This window comes from Eptesicus fuscus, chromosome 5 (assembly GCF_027574615.1).
Source record: "Eptesicus fuscus isolate TK198812 chromosome 5, DD_ASM_mEF_20220401, whole genome shotgun sequence".
Classification (NCBI taxonomy): Eukaryota; Metazoa; Chordata; class Mammalia; order Chiroptera; family Vespertilionidae; genus Eptesicus; species Eptesicus fuscus.
Genome location: NC_072477.1, coordinates 24,853,740 through 24,877,091, shown reverse-complemented (window position 1 = coordinate 24,877,091; position 23,352 = coordinate 24,853,740). Strand labels below are relative to the sequence as shown.

At 44.6% G+C, this 23,352-nt stretch overlaps 1 long non-coding RNA gene across 3 annotated transcripts in view; it reads left to right on the top strand.

The window, feature by feature from the left end:
- The window catches only part of LOC129149118 (uncharacterized), a 171,599-nt gene that overhangs the window by 30,547 nt on the left and 117,700 nt on the right, over positions 1-23,352 (top strand). For all 3 annotated transcript variants that reach the window (XR_008556070.1, XR_008556071.1, XR_008556072.1), the window contains one exon: positions 11,075-11,169. This is a non-coding gene — a long non-coding RNA (uncharacterized LOC129149118). The remainder of the gene's footprint in view (positions 1-11,074; positions 11,170-23,352) is intronic.

Genomic DNA, 23,352 nt, shown 5'->3' with positions numbered 1-23,352 from the left:
GGGGGAAAGGAAAGTGGTACTGCAGTAACAAAGGTGGAGATGAGTGTCCGTGACCCAGAGCCTGGCTGGCACGAACAAGCAGACTTGCCTTGAATCTCCGCTGAGGCGTACTGGTGCTTTCCTTTGAATTGGATACCATCTTCCATTTGGCAGAGCCCTGAGACGCCTTCTCGGTGAGAGTCCGTGTCATTAGAAAGCCTCAGGAGCGTGTAAGTGATCTCCTATGTGAACGTGTTGCCTTTGAGTATTACCTGGGAAATATTTCGTGCCGTTTCAGACTGAGTAATTTGATTACTCAAAGATATCAACTATCCTTTGTAAAACTCTGTGACCATGTTAAAGGACAGTGTTACTAACAACTTTCCCATCCTTGTCAACTGGTTTTATGGGACGTAATGCCTTTCTACCAAGAAGAGCACTTTAACATGCATACTCACTCCTCAGCATTTCCAGTCTGCTTTTGGCATTAGGTAATAGTGTCATATTTTAGTTACCTGATGTGTCTGTGGTTTTAACTTGACTGTCTTGCCCTGAGGGATGGGAGAAAATAAGTGAAAAGTTCATCGCTGCTTTGTGAATCAAGTTGTGCCTTGGCACAGAGCGCTGATCGTTCTGGCATTCAAACGCAGCATTAGATCACCTTGTCTGCAGTTTGGGAAGGTTCTGTGCTACCTAACACTGCAGGATTCTCCACAAACTCGAGCTGGTAAAAAAGGGGATGTTTATTGTATTCTGTTCTCAAATATCTTGCCAAGTTACTGTCATCAGACTCTTTATTGATAGAAAATTAGTTAGGTAAAAATCATTTTCTTCTCCGTGCATGGCAGAGGTGATGAAATTTATGAGAAAGTACATATAAGGAAAGGTTGTGAGTGTTGATTGTGGACTTGAGCCCTGGCTCGAAGCAAAGAACTCTTGACTTATACTAGAATGTTCTGTGTGTCACTTGTTTCTTTCAGTCTCAGCTCTTGTATGTGAAACAATGAAAGGAATATGTGCTTGGTGAATCCGTCAGCGTTTTTAGTTATAGATACTAAGATCTAGTCTAGATAGAGTAAGCACAACAGGACTTATTAAAGGGGATAGTTAGCTTAGCAATCATCAGGAGGGCTGAAGAAAGAGACTTAGGCTGAGTTTCTGGGAATGGTTGCCAGTTCTGCACTGTGGGGCCAGTTCTGCCCTGTAGAGGCCAGTTCTGCACTGTGGGGGCCAGTTCAGCCATGTGGGGCCAGGTCTGCACTGTGGGGGCCAGTTCAGCCCTGTGGGGCCAGGTCTGCCCTGTGGGGCCAGTTCTGCCCTGTGGGGGCCCGTTCTGCCCTGTGGGGGCCCGTTCTGCACTGTGGGGCCAGTTCTGCCCTGTGGGGCCAGTTCTGCACTGTGGGGGCCAGTTCTGCCCTGTGGGGCCAGTTCTGCACTGTGGGGGCCAGTTCTGCACTGTGGGGCCAGTTCTGCCCTGTGGGGCCAGTTCTGCCCTGTGGGGCCAGTTCTGCACTGTGGGGCCCGTTCTGCACTGTGGGGGCCAGTTCTGCACCGTGGGGGCCAGTTCTGCCCTGTGGGGCCAGTTCTGCACTGTGGGGCCAGTTCTGCACTGTGGGGGCCAGTTCTGCACCGTGGGGGCCAGTTCTGCCCTGTGGGGCCAGTTCTGCACTGTGGGGCCAGTTCTGCACTGTGGGGTCAGTTCTGCACTGTGGGGCCAGTTCTGCACTGTGGGGGCCAGTTCTGCACTGTGGGGTCAGTTCTGCACTGTGGGGGCCAGTTCTGCACCGTGGGGGCCAGTTCTGCACCGTGGGGGCCAGTTCTGCCCTGTGGGGCCAGTTCTGCACCGTGGGGGCCAGTTCTGCCCTGTGGGGCCAGTTCTGCCCTGTGGGGTCAGTTCTGCACTGTAGGGGCCAGTTCTGCACTGTGGGGCCAGTTCTGCACTGTGGGGCCAGTTCTGCACTGTGGGGGCCAGTTCTGCCCTGTGGGGGCCAGGGCTGCACTGTGGGGGCCAGTTCTGCCCTGTGGGGGCCCGTTCTGCCCTGTGGGGGCCAGTTCTGCACTGTGGGGGCCAGTGCTGCACTGTGGGGCCCGTTCTGCACTGTGGGGCCAGTTCTGCACTGTGGGGCCCGTTCTGCACTGTGGGGCCAGTGCTGCACTGTGGGGCCAGTGCTGCACTGTGGGGCCAGTGCTGCACTGTGGGGCCCGTTCTGCACTGTGGGGCCAGTTCTGCACTGTGGGGCCCGTTCTGCACTGTGGGGCCCGTTCTGCACTGTGGGGCCCGTTCTGCACTGTGGGGGCCAGTTCTGCACTGTGGGGGCCAGTTCTGCACTGTGGGGGCCAGTGCTGCACTGTGGGGGCCCGTGCTGCACTGTGGGGCCAGTTCTGCACTGTGGGGGCCAGTTCTGCACTGTGGGGCCAGTTCTGCACTGTGGGGCCAGTTCTGCACTGTAGAGGCCAGTGCTGCACTGTGGGGGCCAGTTCTGCCCTGTGGGGCCAGTTCTGCCCTGTGGGGCCAGTTCTGCACTGTGGGGGCCCGTTCTGCACTGTGGGGGCCAGTTCTGCACTGTGGGGGCCAGTTCTGCACTGTGGAGGTCAGTTCTGCACTGTGGGGGCCAGTTCTGCACTGTGGGGGCCAGTTCTGCACTGTGGGGGCCAGTTCTGCACCGTGGGGGCCAGTTCTGCCCTGTGGGGCCAGTTCTGCCCTGTGGGGCCAGTTCTGCCCTGTGGGGGCCCGTTCTGCACTGTGGGGGCCCGTTCTGCACTGTGGGGGCCAGGGCTGCACTGTGGGGGCCCGTTCTGCCCTGTGTGGGCCAGGGCTGCACTGTGGGGGCCAGTTCTGCCCTGTGGGGCCAGTTCTGCCCTGTGGGGGCCAGTTCTGCACTGTGGGGGCCAGTTCTGCACTGTGGGGGCCAGTTCTGCACTGTGGGGCCCGTTCTGCACTGTGGGGGCCAGTTCTGCACTGTGGGGCCCGTTCTGCACTGTGGGGCCCGTTCTGCACTGTGGGGGCCAGTGCTGCACTGTGGGGGCCAGTGCTGCACTGTGGGGCCAGTTCTGCCCTGTGGGGCCAGTTCTGCACTGTGGGGCCAGTTCTGCACTGTGGGGGCCAGTTCTGCACTGTGGGGGCCAGGGCTGCACTGTGGAGGCCAGTTCTGCACTGTGGGGGCCAGGGCTGCACTGCGGAGGCCAGTTCTGCACTGTGGGGGCCCGTTCTGCACTGTGGGGGCCAGTTCTGCACTGCGGGGCCCGTTCTGCACTGTGGGGCCAGTTCTGCACTGTGGGGCCCGTTCTGCACTGTGGGGCCAGTTCTGCACTGTGGGGCCAGTTCTGCACTGTGGGGCCCGTTCTGCACTGTGGGGCCAGTTCTGCACTGTGGGGCCAGTTCTGCACTGTGGGGGCCAGTTCTGCACTGTGGGGCCAGTTCTGCACTGTGGGGCCAGTTCTGCACTGTAGAGGCCAGTGCTGCACTGCGGGGGCCAGTTCTGCACTGTGGGGCCAGTTCTGCACTGTGGGGCCAGTTCTGCCCTGTGGGGCCAGTTCTGCACTGTGGGGCCAGTTCTGCACTGTGGGGCCAGTTCTGCACTGTGGGGCCCGTTCTGCACTGTGGGGGCCAGTGCTGCACTGTGGGGGCCAGTGCTGCACTGTGGGGGCCAGTGCTGCACTGTGGGGGCCAGTGCTGCACTGTGGGGGCCAGTGCTGCACTGTGGGGCCCGTTCTGCACTGTGGGGCCAGTTCTGCACTGTAGAGGCCAGTGCTGCACTGTGGGGGCCCGTTCTGCACTGTGGGGCCAGTTCTGCACTGTGGGGCCAGTTCTGCACTGTGGGGGCCAGTTCTGCACTGTGGGGCCAGTTCTGCACTGTGGGGCCAGTTCTGCACTGTGGGGCCAGTTCTGCACTGTGGGGCCAGTTCTGCACTGTGGGGCCCGTTCTGCACTGTGGGGGCCAGTGCTGCACTGTGGGGGCCAGTGCTGCACTGTGGGGGCCAGTGCTGCACTGTGGGGGCCAGTGCTGCACTGTGGGGGCCAGTGCTGCACTGTGGGGGCCAGTTCTGCACTGTGGGGGCCAGGGCTGCACTGTGGGGGCCAGTTCTGCACTGTGGGGGCCAGTTCTGCCCTGTGGGGCCAGTTCTGCACTGTGGGGCCAGTTCTGCACTGTGGGGGCCAGTTCTGCACCGTGGGGGCCAGTGCTGCACTGTGGGGGCCCGTTCTGCACTGTGGGGCCAGTTCTGCACTGTGGGGGCCCGTTCTGCACTGTGGGGCCAGTGCTGCACTGTGGGGCCCGTTCTGCACTGTGGGGCCCGTTCTGCACTGTGGGGGCCAGTTCTGCACTGTGGGGCCAGTTCTGCACCGTGGGGGCCCGTTCTGCACCGTGGGGGCCCGTTCTGCACTGTGGGGGCCAGTTCTGCACTGTGGGGGCCCGTTCTGCCCTGTGGGGGCCCGTTCTGCCCTGTGGGGGCCAGGGCTGCACTGTGGAGGCCAGTGCTGCCCTGTAGAGGCCAGTGCTGCCCTGTGGGGGCCAGTTCTGCACTGTGGGGGCCCGTTCTGCACTGTGGGGGCCCGGGCTGCACTGTGGGGGCCAGTGCTGCACTGTGGGGGCCAGGGCTGCACTGTGGGGGCCAGTTCTGCACTGTGGGGGCCAGTGCTGCACTGTGGGGCCAGTGCTGCACTGTGGGGCCAGTTCTGCACTGTGGGGCCCGTTCTGCACTGTGGGGGCCCGTTCTGCACTGTGGGGCCAGTTCTGCACTGTGGGGGCCAGGGCTGCACTGTGGGGGCCAGTTCTGCACTGTGGGGGCCAGTTCTGCACTGTGGAGGTCAGTTCTGCATTGTGGGGGCCAGGGCTGCACTGTGGGGGCCAGTTCTGCACTGTGGGGGCCAGTGCTGCACTGTGGGGGCCAGTTCTGCACTGTGGGGGCCAGTTCTGCACTGTGGGGCCAGTTCTGCACCGTCGGGGCCAGTTCTGCACTGTGGGGCCAGTTCTGCACTGTGGGGCCAGTTCTGCACTGTGGGGTCAGTTCTGCACTGTGGGGCCAGTTCTGCCCTGTGGGGGCCCGTGCTGCATTGTGGGAGCCCGTGTTGCACTGTGGAACTGGATCTCCAAGGAGCTGCTGCCCCTGCCTGGGTGGGGATGCTCCAAATCGAGAAGCCAGAACCAGAATCCCTTCGCTTTTGTCTGCCAGCAGAATGGATGCCACACACTCTGCTACCTTGCTTCTTTCCCCAGCTAACTCCATTCTTAAGGAGTCTCTGTGGTGTGTCTGGTTGGCAGAACATAACTCATAAGTCTCCCTGGACTAAAGGGTGGGGAAACAGGAAACATAATATTCCCATCCCTGATTTATTTATTTGTTTTCATTTTTAAATTCTACATGGAGAATGGGCCAAAGATTATGGGCCTCTTGAATAACAGATGGCCATTACAGCGCCTATTTGAAATAATAAAACTTTTATGTATCAAGTGAATACTTGGAAATTCGTTCTTGAGTTTTAAGGAAAATGAATCACAGAAGTAAGAATTTGTTCAAAATTACTCTGGGCGGCGGGGGTGGGGTGGGGGGGTGGACGGGGACTGGACATCACGTGGTCCAGTCCCCTGATTTTGTAGCTGAGGGAAACTTAAGCCCAGGGGGTGAAGTGATTTGCTCAGGGTTAGACAGGTGGCGAGGCCTTTTCCCACAAAGCCCTCTAGGAATGCAGAGGTTTCGCCTCAGCCACAGCCTCTTGGGTTCCCATCTTGACATTTAAGTCCTGATTTAAGTAGTCGGGTTGTCTTCAGGGGGCTGATGTTAGTTGGATGACATTGGTGTGCTTGTATGTGTTTGCTGAATACTTGGAAATTTATTCTTAACTTTTAAGGAAAATGAATCACAGAAGTATGACTTTTGTTCAAAACCACACTTGGCGGGGTGGGGAAAGCCTAATTGAAGATGTAAGTTTTACTTAGTACACCAAACTGGGCTGTTCATAAATTTGCTCATATACAACTCTGGATAAGGCATCCGTCGTTACTTGCATATTTAGTACAAGGTCAAAATTACTAGGAAACTTCAGTCTGTCTCATTTGTCACCTCCTCCAAGTCTTTGCTCAGAGCTGCCTTTGCAGTGCATCGTACCCGACATAGTCTACTTAAGATTGCAATCCACCTTTACTCCATTCATTCCGAACCCCTTTATTCTGCCATTCTGGCCTTTTTCTTTTTAATAGCACATATCCCTTCTAACATTATGTAACATGTAGTTTGTATCTTATGTTGATTGCTTATGGTGTCTCTTCCAGGCTATTAGCTCCATAAAGGCAGATTTTTCTCAGTTTATGTATCCTTAGCATGAAAAATAAATAGTACCTGCCCTATAGTAGATATTCAATAAATATATGTTGAATAAATGCACTTGGCAAAAACAGATATTCTTTAGGATTCTCATTAGTAAAAAGACAGATTCTGATTAGTATAAAGACAGATAGTGATTACTTTTTAAAAAAAATATTTTATTGATATTCTACAGAGAGGAAGGGAGAGGGATAGAGAGTTAGAAACATCGATGAGAGAGAAACATCGATCAGCTGCCTCCTGCACACTCCCTATTGGGTATGTGCCCACAACCAAGGTACATGCCCTTGATCGGAATCGAACCTGCGATCCTTCAGTCTGCAGGCTGACGCTCTATCCACTGAGCCAAACCGGTTAGGGCCGTAGTGATTATTTTATTCATGAACTCATTGGGGATGGCAGAATCATCAGTTGGAATGTAAAGAAAATAAGTAGTGTTATATACAGTATTCTGGAATCTCCTTGCCTTTTTTGGCAATAAACAAGGAACTTGGATTCAGATGAGAAAAATCATAAGATTTTCAGATATCATCAGTGGAACACATTCTTTAGCTATTAAAATCTAGATTACTAAATGATAAAAACAGAGTTTTTCATATATAGACTTGGACAGTAGCTGGTTTTAAACAAATGACTTAGGTTTTCATTTTATTTTTCCCCATTTATTTACTTGCTTATTTTCATTTTCAACATTGTGGCTAAACCAAACAGGTTTAAGAGCATGAGGTACTGAGGCAATGGGGAGGGAAGAGGGAGGAACCGAGGTCTCAGTGGAGTGGAAGAGGTTTCTGCAGAGTCGTCCAGATGTGAAAGTACATTCTGAACCTTTGTTGGAAAAGCTCAGACATGAGACAAGGAGGCACAGTTCATTAAATTAGAGTATACAGTGTCTTAAAATGTTCATTTAGCGAAGCTGGTGGTCGTCTCCTAGTAAGTTCTAGGGTATACTGTAGTTTATAAAGACTAACATTATTATTTAAAGATACATTTGACTTTTAGAATTCAAGGGAAATAAAGGTGATACTTAATGTCTTAGGAAATAAAGGTGATACTTAATTTCTTTAATTCAAGGGAAATAAAGGTGATACTTAATGTCCAAAGCTTAAATGATTTGTCTAACATCACACAACTAATTCATGGCAGAATTGCCACTAATTTTTATCACAAATTTTCAGAGAAGTATCCTTACTAGGAGAGGTGTGTATAGACTGTCTTTGGAGATAATCCAAGGAACAATTATTAATTTGTGTAAAGATTTATGTTTTAGCTTAAAATTTTAAAAAATATATTTTTATTGAATTCAGAGAGGAAGGGAAAGGGAGAGAGATAGAAATATAAATGATGAGAGAGAATCATTGATCTGTTACCTCCTGCACGCCCCCACTGGGGATCGAGCCCGCAACCTGCGCATAAGCCCTTGACCAGAATTGAATCCGGGATCCTTCAGTCTGCAGGCTGATGCTCTATCCACTGAGCCAAACCAGCCAGAGCTTAAAAAATTAAAAAAAAAAATTTTATGCAGCTATTTCATCCTATACAAATTATTTATGGATTTCTCTTTTTATGTGTATTAGCATGTGGTATTTCTTTTTTTTCTTTCTTTGTTTTTGTTTTGTTTCTTTGCAAAAAATGTGCTTATTTGAGAAATTGTCATTTGGAACGTGAGGACATGAACAGAATGAAAGATCACTTTATGTTGTCTTAGAACTGTTAAAAAAAATCAAAGTTTTAAAAGAAAATTACAGCAGGGAAATAAATCTACTTGATCTGTTTTGATGTTAAATATTATATTAGAGGGAATTAATGATAGTATAGTGAAAATATCTTACGTAGAAAATATTTTAAATTTCAATTTGAGAAGAAAAGATTACTCTTTTTGTCATTCAACATTCTGTGTAAGTGAACTAAGATATCCTGTTTTGTATCTTTTCACTTCCAGTAGTTTGGAAGTGATCAATTTAAAAAGAGAGAGAAAGAGAGACAGACAGAGAGAGAGATAATGACTTGTATAGATAATTTGTACATACTTTTCCCTGACCATGAAGTTAGACCATATTTGTGTGGAGAAAGACAGCCATTCTGCACCCTACCACTTCCCCAGCAGGGAATACTCTAAAGCAATCATGTCAAACTCAAGGTGAACATGGGCCAAATAAATTAGGCGAATAAATAAGTTTATGTGGGCTGCAAAAAAAACAAAAGCTTCAATTTTCATAGAAACTTAGGTTTATTTTGATAGAGACATGCTGAATACAAAGGGCTGAAATAAATGACTAATCATTAACATAAAATAATAGAATATTTTAATAAAAATTAATATTTTTTCTTGAACATTAACTTACCAGACATTTAAATCTATTTTTCTTGTTCTCCAAAAGCGAAATATTTCCTGTTGCGCACACCAAACAAGTCAGTTCAAGACTAATGACATGGCAATTGGCTCCTAAAATATTTGCTGCTAGTATTAGTGGAGAGAAATGGTGCACCTGCGTGTAAGGCGCGTAAGGGAAATTAATGCAACACAATTATAGTAATCAGTCGTTAGTGAACGTTGTAGTTCATTATTAATAACTAGAGGCCCAGTGCATGAAATTCGTGCACTTGGAGGGGTCCCTCAGCCTGGCCTGCACCCTCTCGCAGTCCGGATCCCTTGGGGGATGTCCAACAGCTGGCTTAGGTCTGCGGCAGTTGGACATCTTTAGTGCTGCTGCTGAGGCGGGAGAGGCTCCTGCCACTGCTGCTGCACTCACCATCCATGAGCTCGGCTTCTGGCTGAGCGGTGCTCCCCCTGCATTGAGCGTCTGCCCCCCAGTGGTCAGTGTGCACCATTGCGGCCGGTCATTCCACTGTTTGACCAATTTGCATATTAGCCTTTTATTATATAGGATTATGTAATAAATCTTGTTACTCTCTGCTTAGAACACTCAGGGCCTCCCCATTATCTATAACAGGATATTGTAAAAATTAAGTTATGAAATTTTTATTAAAACTTTTCTTACATACCATTATATTGGCTGGGCTGCCAAAATATTCATTGTGGGCCTTATGTGGCCTGTGGGTTGCGAGTTTGACATGCTTGCTCTAAAGGTTCTTATTTTGTAATCTTTTATGTAAATTGTTTCTTTTGTAATACATGGTCAAGTGTAACTTATCATGCGACTGAGTTATGACTTTATTTTTATATGCTCCAAAATACTGTTTCCACAATTGATTAGCGAGCAGGGCATTGTAGAAAGAACACTAAGCTGGCAGTCAGGAGATCCTGACTTAATATTGCTTGTAAAATGAGGGTTTTACTGTGGTAAATGGGATATTGAGGTCTTTTCCAACTCTAAAAGCTTATGATCTGTATTTGTTCATGATCTGCTTAGTGCCTCCATCCACATATTTTCTAAAATTTAAACATACAAACAGTTATGCGTTATTTCAGGTTTCATTGTCTCCACACAATGAAATAGTTCCCTGGAGATGAATATTTTGGGAGCCAGCACCCCTGCTTTAGTCTGGTCAGTGAGTTTCCTGCGTGACTACCAGAGGAACCAGGCGAGAACTTGAACTTGCTGAGTAGTCCCTGGTGGCTCACAAAAGGTCCTTTTATATGAGACTCTCAGCATTTTGAGACAACCTCTAAGACAAGAGGACTTTTCATATTGGGCCTGGAATCTTTAGGTAATGGACAGTTGCTAACCCTGAGCAGTTTGGCACTTGGAGTCCCAGTATTACTGTTGGAAGTAGTCATCTGAGTTTTTATTGCCTTCTGCTTGCAGATTTTTTTGTTGATTGTAGGTGTAAATTTAAGGAAGCCTTTGGCAGTGTACAGCAGGTCCTCTAATAATGTTTCATTAAGATGTTGATGAGATGCCTAGAAACTTAAATTTATTTGTGGCAAAATTGGTCGTATTATATGTCATTTCACTTAAAGCTGCAGAACCTATCAGTGACGTTAATTGAGGAATTACTGTACACGATTGTTTTACCATGCTAGTATCACATACCCGTGCTCTTTTTCTCCTGGAAGGCGTGCATACTGTTGTGTGTGTTTTCAGTTAAGTCTGTATCACATCAGCCAGTTTACTAGCTCTAGGTGGAGATGCAGAAATACCCTATTGAATTATTGAATTCTTACCCCAGCCTGGCAGAGTTGTGTTTAGCAGTTCATATATGGTATGTGTTGGCAGGCACGTGAGTGACTTTGGGTGGGGAAGAAGTGCAGCCTGGGTAAGATGGCTGGGCTGGAAGCCCCTGCTCCACAGTTACGCTGCTGTTGTCGCTTAGCACCCAAGAGAGATTCACTTGTCATTTTTCATAAATCATAGCTCCAAAGTCGGAGATAGTTCTCAAGTCCCTGAATTATTTTGTGATTTCGCTCTCATTATTTTTCACATCGTCTGGATTTGAAGTTTTGAAGAACTTGGCAGTTTGCTCAGATAGAATAAGCCAAGGTACTCCATTAAAGGCTTATTGTGAGGCTTAAGAAAGCCTTTATTCCTATTTCATTTCGCTAAGGTATGACAGTATTGGAGCAGATGGAAGGCTAGAGTTTGAGCTTCCGTTGTGTGAAAACTTCACCAGCCAATTGGCTGACTCTTGGTGGTAAGACAGGAAGAGCCACCCACATTTTCCCTTTTGGATTTGAGTCACAGAAAACAGGTTTCCTGCAGAAACCATTTGGCTTCAACAAGTGTACGGAAATTTCATCTTTGATCAGATTGGTGTTTTTATCTTCCTTGGGCATGTATTTCAAATTAATTATTTTCCTCTTTTCAATCCATAGGTTCAGTTTCAAATTGGAATCTTCTGTAGTACTGACTGTAACCTAATTTCCAAGATTTTTATGTCAGAGGTAGATCAAAAGGACTATACTTTCAGGTAAGGATCTAATTATTTTTGTATTAACAATACACAGCTACCTTGGCAGAAGCTAAGAGTTACCCTTACCCCCTTTCACATGTATAGGTGGCAAATTGAATTTTCCAGACAGGTTTTCTCCTGTTTGGGATTCCCTAAGAGGTGTCAATGGGGTTGGCTACATAGAATATTTAGAGAAGCTATATGTGGTGGCAGTTAAAACATATTCATGTCCATTTAAAGTGGCTTGTAAAACTATAAGTTTTTATTTCTTTTAGGGGAAGGAAATCATCCTTTCCTCTAATATCTGCCATTTTCCTCCTAGATTGATTAATTGATCTATCGTCTATCTATCCTTTCATGTATTTTCTATACATTTAAAACTTAAAGACATGGATGGTTTTAAGGTTAATTTCTCTACCTTTGTGGCATCCCAAAGTATCTTACCTTATAATAGACAAATATGCAAATTGACCGCACCTTCGCTACGCCCAAGCCACGCCCACCAACCAAGCCACGCCCACCAACCATGCCCACCAGGAAACCATTGCAGGGATGTTGGGGTGTGGCGGAGCCCAAGGCCGGGAAAGCCTCGGGCGGAGGCTTTCCCAGCCTTGGGCACCAGCAGGGAGCTTGCACGGATCGCAGGCAACGACCAGGGGGTCGGCTCCTATGATCCGTAGTAGGGACGCTGGGTGTGGCCGAGCCCAAGGCCAGGAAAGCCTCGGGCGGAGGCTTTCCTGGCCTTGGGCACCTGCGGGGAGCCTGCATGGATCACAGGAAACCACTGGGGGTCGGCTCCTGCGATCCTTAGCAGGGATGTTGGGTGCGGCCGAGCCCAAGGCCACCGCCTGGGGCTTAGCCCCGACCCTGAAAGAAGGCAGAAGGCGGTGGCCACAGCCAAGGCCTGGGTCCCCGGTGCCGGCAGAAAACTGGTGCAGGCAGCCAGGTGAATGAAGGTCTATTGCACGAATCTTCGTGCAAACGGGCTACTAGTTTATAATAATTCTGGGCATGAGAAGATTAGAGAAAAAGATCTGTACCGGAGATAATTTATAATTTATAGGGTTAGGACTCAGAAAGGAATTTTCCCAGGAGGAAAGGGAACTGTGCAGACCAAAAACAAACACCCTCCCTCTCTCTCCTTCAAGAAAAACACCCCAAAAATCCCACATTGATTGTACAGAAAAATTGTGCTGAGTTGGGATTGTCATAAGTGTTTCTGGATGCAAATGAAAGCACATTTCAGAGGAGTAATATATCGGCTTTTTAAGCAATTACCTAATTTCCCTAATTTATTTTGAGGTAGTGAGTCACTTCTAAATTAGTTTCTATACCTCTTTAGGCTGGTGACTTTCCAATTTTAAAATATGTGAAACTCAGTTTTAAATGATAGGCAATTGAGCAAATAATCCAAAAATCACTTATCAGTAATGCATTGTAGGATGTCTCTTGTAGCAGATTTAGTTTCCTAACTACATTGCCAGTTAGCAGGATTTAGTCTGGAAAGCATTGTTAGCACACCAGCAAAGACAGCCCAGTGGGGAAGAACTAGCTCAGGGTTTGTAACACCACAGATGATGTGTGGACATAATTTCTTTTCCGTGCACCCTGAGGTCAGCCTTAATCAGAGCTTTGCAGTAACTTCTTAACTAATTTCCCTGCATCACTCTTTGTAAAGTTGGGTCTTGTTACTCTCTGCTTAGAACACTTCAGGGCCTCCCCATTTTCTATGGCAGTGATTTTAAAACGTTTTGGTCTCAGAATCCCTTAATATTGTTAAATTGTTGAGGCCCCAAGAGAGCTTTTGCTTAGGTTGATTAGATTCTTCACTATTGACTGTGTTAGAAATTAAAACCAAGAAAAATTTACACAATGGAATACTGCACTGCTGTAAAAAGGAAAATTTTACCCTTTAGACAGCATGATGGACCTGGAGAACATTATGCTAAATGAAATAAGCCAGTCAGAGAAAGACAAGAACCATATGATTTCACACTTATGTGGAATTTAAAGAACAAACTGCACTACCAAGCAAAATAAAGAGACTCAAAGACAGAGAGCAGGCAGACAGCTTGGGGTGGTGGTTTTGGTGGGGTGGTGGAGGGATTGAGCAAAAAGGAAAAAAAGAGAACTCATGGACATGGACAACAGTGTGGTGATTGCAGGGGTAGGGAGGTGGGTGGAGGTGGAAGAGGGCATAGATGGAATAAATGGTGATGGAAAAAATAAAATAAAATGAAAATTAAAAAAAAAAACCCAAGGGAATATACATTTCCTTAGTGCAGAGTGATGACATCATCGAGGCCATGCAGCTTCTGGGGAACATGGTACAATTGTGAGAAAACAAGAGTGAAACCGGCAGGTAGCACAGTGTTATTTTTAAGCGTTAAGATTTATTGAGGTATAACATATAAAGTGAAACCCACCCTTTTTAGTGTGCAGTTCTCTGAGTTTTGACAAACACATACGGTTGTGTAACCACAATGAAGTTATAGAACATTTCCATTTCCCCAAAATGTTCTCCCACCCTTAGCCTCATACCCTCTAACCTATTTTCTAGCCGTATAGTTTGCTTTTGCCCAAATGCCACATAAATGGAATCATACATTCTGTAGCCTTTTGAGCTGGCTTCTTTCCTTTAACATAATGCATTTGAGATTCATCCAATGCTGTTGTGTGTATCACTAATTTGTTCCTTTTAATTCTGAGTCTTACTCCAATGTATGAATATACTGCAGTTTGTCTATTTACCACTTGGAGGGAATTTGGGTTATTTCTAATTTGGGATGTGTCTTAGTTTTATTATTGAAATAGTTTCAGCCTCACAGGCCTCCTGAAAAGGTCTCCGGTACCTCCAGGATCCCAACACCTCTCTCTGAGAACCTTTGGTTCTCCTGAGTACTTGCCTGGGTGTGATGTAAATGCCAAGATCTAGCCCCAGGGTCTCCTCTGTGCAGGCCTCTCTAAGCCGTCTTCTCGCCATCACCCCTGTGCACCTTTGTCCAGGGCTGGGCTGGTCATCACCACCTTTGTGCTGCTGCTGCTGTGGTGTCACTGTTCAGTAGTTGTTTAAGGATGTGATAGCTTCCCAGCTTCTTGGGGGCAATGCCTTTCCTCTCCATCCTAAGCACATGCCTGGCACTTAGAAGAAGATATAAATACATGTTTGAATGAATGAATAATCATTCCTTTACATTTATAAAGCATGTGTTATTTATAAGAGGTTTTCCCATATAATATTCATCCCTCATTTCAACTCTGCGAAGTACCTGTCACAAAGGATTTTTATGTCTTACTAGAGGCCCGATGCACGAAATTTATGCAAGGGGCTCGGCCCTCGCAGCCCCACAGCCCCGGCTTCATCGGAAGTTCGTCTGGACAGTCATTCTGCTGTTCGGTCTAATTAGCGTATTAGCTCTTTATTATATAGGATTTTGATCAGATAAATATATTAAGTCTTAAAGTTGTGGTCTTAACCAAGTTACACCTTAGAATAACCTAGGGAGCGTCTAATAAATTTGCTAACACCTCACCAATTATATCTTAAGTTTTGGAGGTCAGGCCTGGGTATTAATATTTAAAAAAAATATCACTGTGGAATCTGATGTGCAGCCACAGAAAATCATGGGCATAGAGTTTGATTTATCATGAAGTCTTAGTGGTGACGTAGTCAAGAGTAGAACCCAGGTCCAGCCTCCATGCGTGGGTCCCTGGGGTGCTTTCCTGCAACTCAGAACACCACTTCCCCCAGCAACACAGTAAATTCTGGTCAAGATGGTGACGTAGGTAAATGCAGTACTTGCCTCCTCCCACAACCACATAAAAATGACAACTAAACTACAGAACAACTGTCATTCAGAACCACCTGCAATCTGGCTGAATGGAAGTCCTGCAATTGGGGAATTAAAGAAGAAGCCACATTGAGACTGGTAGGAGGAGCAGAGATATGGAATAGGATGGTCCCACATCTACGTGTGGCAAATAAAAATTGGGAGATGTCTCAGCTGCAGACTCACCCCTGAGGAGTGAGGGGTCCCAGCCCCAAACGAGCGCCCCCCCCCCCCCCCAAGGTTCTAGTGCCAGGAAGAGAAATCCCCATAACTTCTCTCTGTAAAAACCAGCAGGAATTGAGGCTGAAGGAGACAAGGGCTGCTGGAGGCCCAGAAAATTCCTCTTAAAGGTATGGCACATGGTCTTACTTGGACTCACTCCCTTTGAGCTGCAGCACAGGAACGGCAGCTTAAAAGGCACCAGAGCCCTAACCAGTTTGGCTCAGTGGATAGAGCATTGGTCTGCAGACTCAAGGGTCCCAGGTTCGATTATGGTCAAGGGCATGTACCTTGGTTGCTGGCACATCCCCAGTAGTGGGTGTGCAGGAGGCAGCTGATTGATGTTTCTCTCATTGCTGTTTCTGACTCTCTCTCTCTCTCTCCCTTCCTCTCTGTAAAAAAATCAATAAAATATATTTTTTAAAAAAAGGCACCAGAGACATATGGGGAGAAACTAAATTGCCCCGATCAGGACAAGAGCTGGGGACAGGGGGGTGGTGGTGGCAACTTTCTCCCAGACAGAAGGACTAGCAGGCACCATCCTTTCTTTTCTGAGACCTGTCTCCCTCCACAGAGCCAGCCGGTGGGCACCATACCTGAGACTCCATCAACCTAACTCACATTGTTTGCCCTGCTCTGGTGATTCTCTAAGGCCCCACCAAAACCAACTTTTGGGCTCACCTAAGCTGTTTCCAGTGGCTTTTCCATAGGAATGGTGTACCTTAGCTCATGTTTCAGATTTTCCTAAAATCTCTCAAACACGCATCTGGCCTCAGAGAGCCCTGTACCGCTCACTAATTGGCCCCAGGCCCAGCACTAGCAATAGCCTGGCCTTGGTTCACAGCTTGGCCTCACCTGGGCATCTCCAAGCCCAGCAGAAGTGGTAGCCATCTGCAGATCACTTCGTAGTTCATGCCGGGTGGCCCAGGCAGAACAGGCAGCAGATGTTCTTGGCCTGCACCTTCTGAGAAGTACTTGTACGAGTGCACTCAGTGGACAACTTCAGAGCATGTCAAAGCACTACCACCCAACCACCTCCACAGCGACACACTCCAGGGGAAGACTCAGTGGGCACCAGACCCTCCTGAAGTAAGTTCTGCTCTGTGGGGTGGGCTTCTGCACAGCTGATCCTCCACTGTGGTCAGAGGTTGGTGGTTGGTGGTTACAGCCAATCCTTGCAGTTGATTGGCCTGAGGGGTAAATCCCTCCCACTGATGTACCAATAGCAATCAAGGCTCAACTATAAGAGGAAGGTGTACGCACCCAATTGAACAACCTTGAGTGCTCAATTTGGTTGATCGGGGAGGCTGTGCCACTGGACCCTACAGGACACCTACTATATTAGCTACTCTACTAAGCCTGGGAGACAGCAGCTCTACCTAATACATAGAAACAAATACAAGAAGGCTGCCAAAATGGGGCAAAGAAACATGTTCCAAATAAAAGAAAAGAACAAAACTACAGAAAAAGAACTAAACAAAATGCAGAGTTGAAAACAATGGTTATAAGGATAGTCAAGGAACTTAGGGGAAGAGTTGATGAACTTAGTGAGAACTTCAACAAAGAGATAGAAAACATAAAAATGGAGATAAAAACATAAAAAAAAACCTTTCAGAAATAAAAAATACATGAACTGAAATGAAGAATACATTATAGGGAATCAAGAGTGGAGTAGATGAAGCCAAGTATCAAATCAGAGATTTGGAATATAAGGAAGCAAAAAACACCCAATCAGAACAGCAAAACAAAACAAAAATAATCTGCCCTAACCAGTTTGGCTCAGTGGATAGAGCTTTGGCCTGCAGACTGAAGGGTCCCAGTTTCAATTCTGGTCAAGGGCATGTACCTTGGTTGCGGGCACATCCCCAGTAGGGGGCGTGCAGGAGGCAGCTGATGTTTTTCTCTCATCGCTGTTTCTGACTCTCCATCCCTCTCCCTTCTTCTCTGTAAAAAATCAATAAAATATATTAAAAACAAACAAACAAAAATAATCTAAAAAGATGAGGATAGTATAAGGAGCCTCTGGGACAACTTCAAACATACCAGCATTCACATCATGGGGGTGCCAGAAAAAGAAGAGAGAGCAAGAAATTGTAAACCTATTTGAAAAAATAATGACAGAAAACTTGCCTAACTTGGTGAAGGAAATAGACATACTGGTACAAGTTCAGGAAGCAGAGATTAACCCAAAGAGGCCCACACCAAAACACATCATAATTAAAATGCAAAAGGTTAAAAACAAAGAGAGAACCTTAAAAGCAGTAAGAGAAAAGCAGTTATCTATAAGGAAGCTCTGATAAGACTGTCAGCTGATTTCTCAACAGAAACTTTGCAGGCCTGAAGGGATTGGCAAGAAATATTAAAAATGATGAAAAGCAAAGACCTATAACCAAGATTCTGATATTAATTTTAAGGTGTTTATTGAAAAACAAGACTCAGAAAGAACCAAGAGATTCAGAGAAACTTGCTTCCGGAAGGAGAGCTTAGGATGTCACCTTAGCCTAATTTGAATTAAGGTTGGCAAATAGAAGGCTTTAGACAGGGGCCTGCACCCTCATGTCCCATTGCCTCTTCCTGAACTACCTATAACTTGTACAGTCTCACTTCTGAAATTGCATACCCCTTCCCCACTTTCTCCTTGGTTAAAAAATGTGTTATATACCCAAATATTGCCTCACCATCTTTGGAATTTTTATGGGGTTTTCATGCTTTATGAATTCTCCATGTGTTTGTATTAAAACTTGATATTCTCCTGCTTAAAAAAAAAAAAGGACTAGAACCCAGATCTTTGATTCCTTCTCTAGTGCCTTTTTTCTCTGCACTGTGAACTTCCATGTGGAACTTTTGTGTGAATGGCAGCGCTGCAGAGACTGAGAGCCTTGGTGTAGATATTAGTGTTTCCAGGGCATGGGGGTACTGTAGCCTCAAGACCAGAACACTGGATTTTGAGTCAGTAGACCATGTTTCCATTTGGGCGCTGTATTTATTGTTAAGTGAGTGTTCTCACTTTTAAAATAAGGACACTACCTAAAATTCTAGAAGCTTATTGTGGGGATCAAATTAGGTAATGTGTTAAAGGATTTATTTAAAATATTATAAAATCCTTTTGTAAACTATAGTGCTTTCTAAAACTTATTTTTATTTTAGCCTAGTGTATTTATTGGCTAACTTTCCTTGCGGGTCATAAATTACACAAGTAATACATAAATACAATCTCACTGAAATAGTCAAATAGCAGAATTATACAGAGTCAAATCAAGAGGTCACCATTGCTTGCATGCTTTCAATTGTTTGTGTATGAATTTAAGTGCATAAATATGTATGCATGTAACAAGTTATTTTTTGGTTGTTTAAACATAGTCATATTTTATATGTTTTATGTATTTTTTAGCTTGATAACATGTCTTAGGTCATTCCATATAAGTATATATAAATTCCTCTTATTCTTTTTATAGCTGCTTAATTTTTTCATATATTTTCTATATTGATGGACATTAGCCTGTTTCCAATTTTTAACTTTTGCAGAAAATGCTAATGAACATTCTTAGAGTTTTCTTATTAAAATATTAGTTAATTCTTATTAAAAGATTTATTCTGTCTTTAGGATATTGAGAAATGAAGTAGTCAATGTCTTGCATATGAAATCTTAGACATTGTATGCTCAAGTCAGAACAGAACTTAGATTTTTAAAAAAATTGTGGTAAAGTATACTAGACCTTGGAGAACCTATTCATATGGTTTTGTAAATTTTGCTTTTTTTTGGTAGTCTCATTTTACTCTTTGGATAGACCTTTAAAGACCCGTGTGTGTATTGCTCAAGTTTAATTCCTTTAGGTATGCTTGCTACATGCTTTTCCCTTCAATAACAACAGCAGCACAGCAGTAATGGCCAGTACTATCTTATGCTAAGCACAGAGTTGAGAGCTCCTTGTATACACAGTCTCATTTCTTTCTCTCAATAACAACAGTGCGGTTTGTGGTATTTTTCAGGTTGAGTATTTAGAAATGATTTGGAGAAGTCATGTCACATGTGAAGGTTAGATTTAGAATGCAAAGATTTCTGCTTCCAACTATGATGTCAGGATTTCATGGAATCTGAGATGGTGCTTTGCATCTGTGACATCTCAGTTACTTTCTAAATTACTTATATTTCTGTATTTTGCCTTGTAATACCAGTAAAAATTTAACAAATGCAGAAATAGTTTGTGCTTTGGAGCTCTATTTTATAGAAAGTATTTATAATAAAAGCAATATACTAATATAATTTAGTACAAATTTTTTTTTAACTTGCCTATAGTAGGGTGCTATTGGCTAGCAAAACCGTACTTCAAGTGTACAACTCAACAAAAAATTTGCGTCCTGTGTCATGTACCCACTGTCCAATGCAAAGTCTCTTTTCCTCCCCATTTTCCCTCACTTTGCCCACTTCCACCTACCCCACCCCCCTTTTCCTCTGGCTGTCACCACACTGTTGTCTGTGTCTATGTGTTTTATATATCTACTAGAGGCCAGGTGCACGAAATTCGTGCACTTGTGGTGGTGGTGGGGGGGAGGGTCCCTCAGCTCGGATTGCGAGAGGGTGCAGGCCAGGCCGAGGGACCCCACTGGTGCACAGTCAGGGCTGGGGAGGAACATGGGAGGTTGGCCAGCCCGGGAAGGACTGCAGGAGGGCTCCAGGGCATGTCTGGCCCATCTCACTCATACCCGATTGGCCGGACCCCAACAGCAATCTAACCTACTGGTCAGAGTGTCTGCCCCTTGGTGGTTAGTGCTTGTCATAGCGAGTGGTTGAGCGGCCTTAGCATATCATTAGCATATTATGCTTTGATTGGTTGAACGTACCACCATACTACTGGACACTTAGCGTATTAGGCTTTTATTATATAGGATTTTTTGCTTAATTCCTTCACCTTCTTTCATCCAGTCCTCCAACCACCCTCCCTGTGACAGCTATCTATGAGTGTTTTATTTTGTTTTGTCAGTTTATTTTGTTCATTAGATTCTACATATAAGTGAGATCATATGGTATTTATCTTTCTCTGACTGGCTTATCTCACTGAGCATAATAATATCCATTCATACTGTCACAAAAGGTAAGATTTCCTTTTTTTTACAGCCTAGTAGTATTCCATTGTGTAAATGTACCACAGCTTTTTTATCTACTCATCTACTGATGCACACTTGGGCTGTTTCCAGATCTTGGCTATTGTAAATAACACTGCAATGAACATAGGGGTGCATATATTCTTTCAAATTAATGTTTTTGAGTTTCTTAGGACATATTTCCAGAAATGGGATCACTGGGTCAAAAGGCCAGTTCTGTTTTTAATTTTTAAAAAAATATATTTTTATTGATTTCAGAGAGGAAGGGAGAGGGAGAGAAACATCAATGATGAGAGAAAATCATTGAATGGCTGCCTCCTGCACGCCCCAGTGGGGATTGAGCCTGCAACCTGGGCATGTTCCCTTGACCAGAATCGAACCTGGGACCCTTTAGTCTGCAGGCCAAAGCTCTATCCACTGAACCAAACTGGCTAGGGCCATTTTTAATTTTTTGAGGAAACTCCATACTGTTTTCTACAGTGGCTGCATCAATCTACATCCCCTCCAGCAGTGCACTAGAGTTTCCTTTTCTCTACATCCTTGACAACACTTCTTGTTTGTTGATTAATTGATGATCTGCATTCTGATAGGTGTGAGGTAATATCTCATTGTGGCTTTAATTTGCATCTCTCTGATGATTAGTGACATTGAGCATTTTTTCATATGTCTATAGGCCATCTGTATGTCCTCTTTGGAGAAGTGTCTAATCAGGTCCTTTGCCCATGTTTTGATTGGGTTGTTTGTCTTTCTGGTGTTGAGCTGTATAAGTTCTTTATATATTTTGGATATTAACCCCTTGTCAGTTGTATTATTGGCAAATGTGTTCTTCCATTCAGGGGGTTCCCTTTTCGTTTTGTTGATGGCTTCTTTGGTTGTGCAGAAGCTTTTTAGTTTGATGTAGTCCCATTTGTTTTGTCCTTTGTTTCCCTTGCCCAAGGAAATATATCAGCAAAAATATTGCTATGAGAAATGTCTGAAATTTTTCTTTTGGTATTTTTATGGTTTTGAGTCTTACATGTAAGTCTTTATTTAACCCATTTTGAGTTTATTCTTGTGTGTGGAATAAGAAGGTGGTCTAATTTCATATTTTTGCATGTGCCTGTCCAATTTTCCCAAAATTTATTGTAGAGACTGTCTTTACTGCATTGTATGCTCTTGCCTCCTTTGTCAAATATTAATTGACCATAAAGATGTAGGTTTATTTCTGGGCTCTCTTCTATTCCATTGATCTATATGCCTGTTCTTGTGCCATTACCAGGCTGCTTTGATTACAGTGGCCTTGTAGTATAGTTTGATATCAGGTATTAGGATCTCTCCCAACGTTGTTGTTCTTTTCCAGGATGGCTGAGGGCATTAGGGGTGTTTTTTTGGTTCCATATAAATTTTTGGAATATTTGTTTTGATCTGTGAAATATGCCGTTGGTATTTTATAGGAATTGATTTGAATCTATAGATTGATTCGGAAAATATGGACATTTTAATAATGTTAATTCTTTTGATCCATGAGCAAAACACACTGAAATATATGTTTTCATAACTTAAATTACAGGCATAATTGTTTTAAGGAGCCATGGGTGGTTATTTCTCAATAATGATGATTATAAATGGAATTTTAGCAAATACGTGGTTTCACATATATTCTTTGTGTACTCCTGTGTCACATTTCACATGAATGATAAAATAAAATGGAGGTTTAAGTGGCATGGTCTGGAGTCCATGTGATGGTGAGTTTCAGTTTTTTAATCCTTACTCAGTCTCCTTAATAAACAAAACTTCTTTTTAAACTTGAAATATGGGTCTGAATGGTTGAAACAGACACCATATTGGGTGGGCTCTCAGCCTTACAGAATGAACTCTGTATTTTATTAAGAAGTAAGAAAATGTTTGGTAAACCACAGTTCAGACATTATCATCCTGTCTCATTTCCGGTTTTTAATTTATGAGTATTCTTTAAAAGACATATTTTGGCTAGTACATATTTGATAACTGACTGACAGAAGAGAATGAGTGCGTTGGCTTACCTTCTTGTGTTGACTTGCTCACTAAGAATTAGTCTGGCACCACAGAGTGGGTTTACATCACAGGAAGCAATTGGGCGGTAGTGACTTTTAGTTTATATCGATATACAGTAGACTCAAATCAATAACCTAGTGCAGTCCACTCTAAACAGTACATTTAAAAAATGGTCTCAGATTTATCTTTTTCTAGATTTGCTAATTTGGTGAGATCCAGAAACAACATTGTATTTTATTGCTACCTACTTGGGGCTGCTTTCTGAGATGACACACTCTACCCTTCAGAGGAATTCATTTCTTTTTCCAAAATTTAGTGTTTGTTATTTTTATCCATGTTCTGGACTTAAATTTCCAGCTTTCAGAATTTAAATACTCATGTACATTCTGTCCTAGTGGCATTATATAAGGATCCTCCCACCCTCCCTTTTAATATGTGGACATTACATTCCTTGGCCTAGTATTTGTTTTGCATCTGTATTTCCGTGTAATCCTAACAAGTTCATTCAAGCAGTGGTTGAACTGAGGTTAAGTGGTATTATGGTTGTTTGGCAGGTTATGGCCATAAACACTTCTCTTTAAACACAGGATGGCCTGGGGTGACTGTAATATTCAATTGCATAATCATAGATTACACTTTACAAACACTAGAATGAGTACATAGGTCGAATACATCTTCAATGAGAAATGGCCCAATGGGATGGAGTCTACTTTAGAAATGATCTGTAGAGTTCCCTGGAAACAATTATAATTAATACTAGAGCCCCGGTTGCTATATTCTTTCAAATGCCTTATTTTTTAAAATAAACACATTAGGGCTATTATATAAAATAGAGATTTCCTTGACCTGAGTTACCTGGGTAAATCAGTTAAATACACTTGCCATCTTCTTGACCTATAAATGGGAAATATAAAGTTTATAGGATTGTTAAGGCTATCTTACTTGTAAGATAACAGACAGGAAAGTGTTTTAAAAATTGTAAAGAAGGACATCTGTGTAAGGTGGTGTGATGAGTAATTAATGTGTCCTTGGGCAG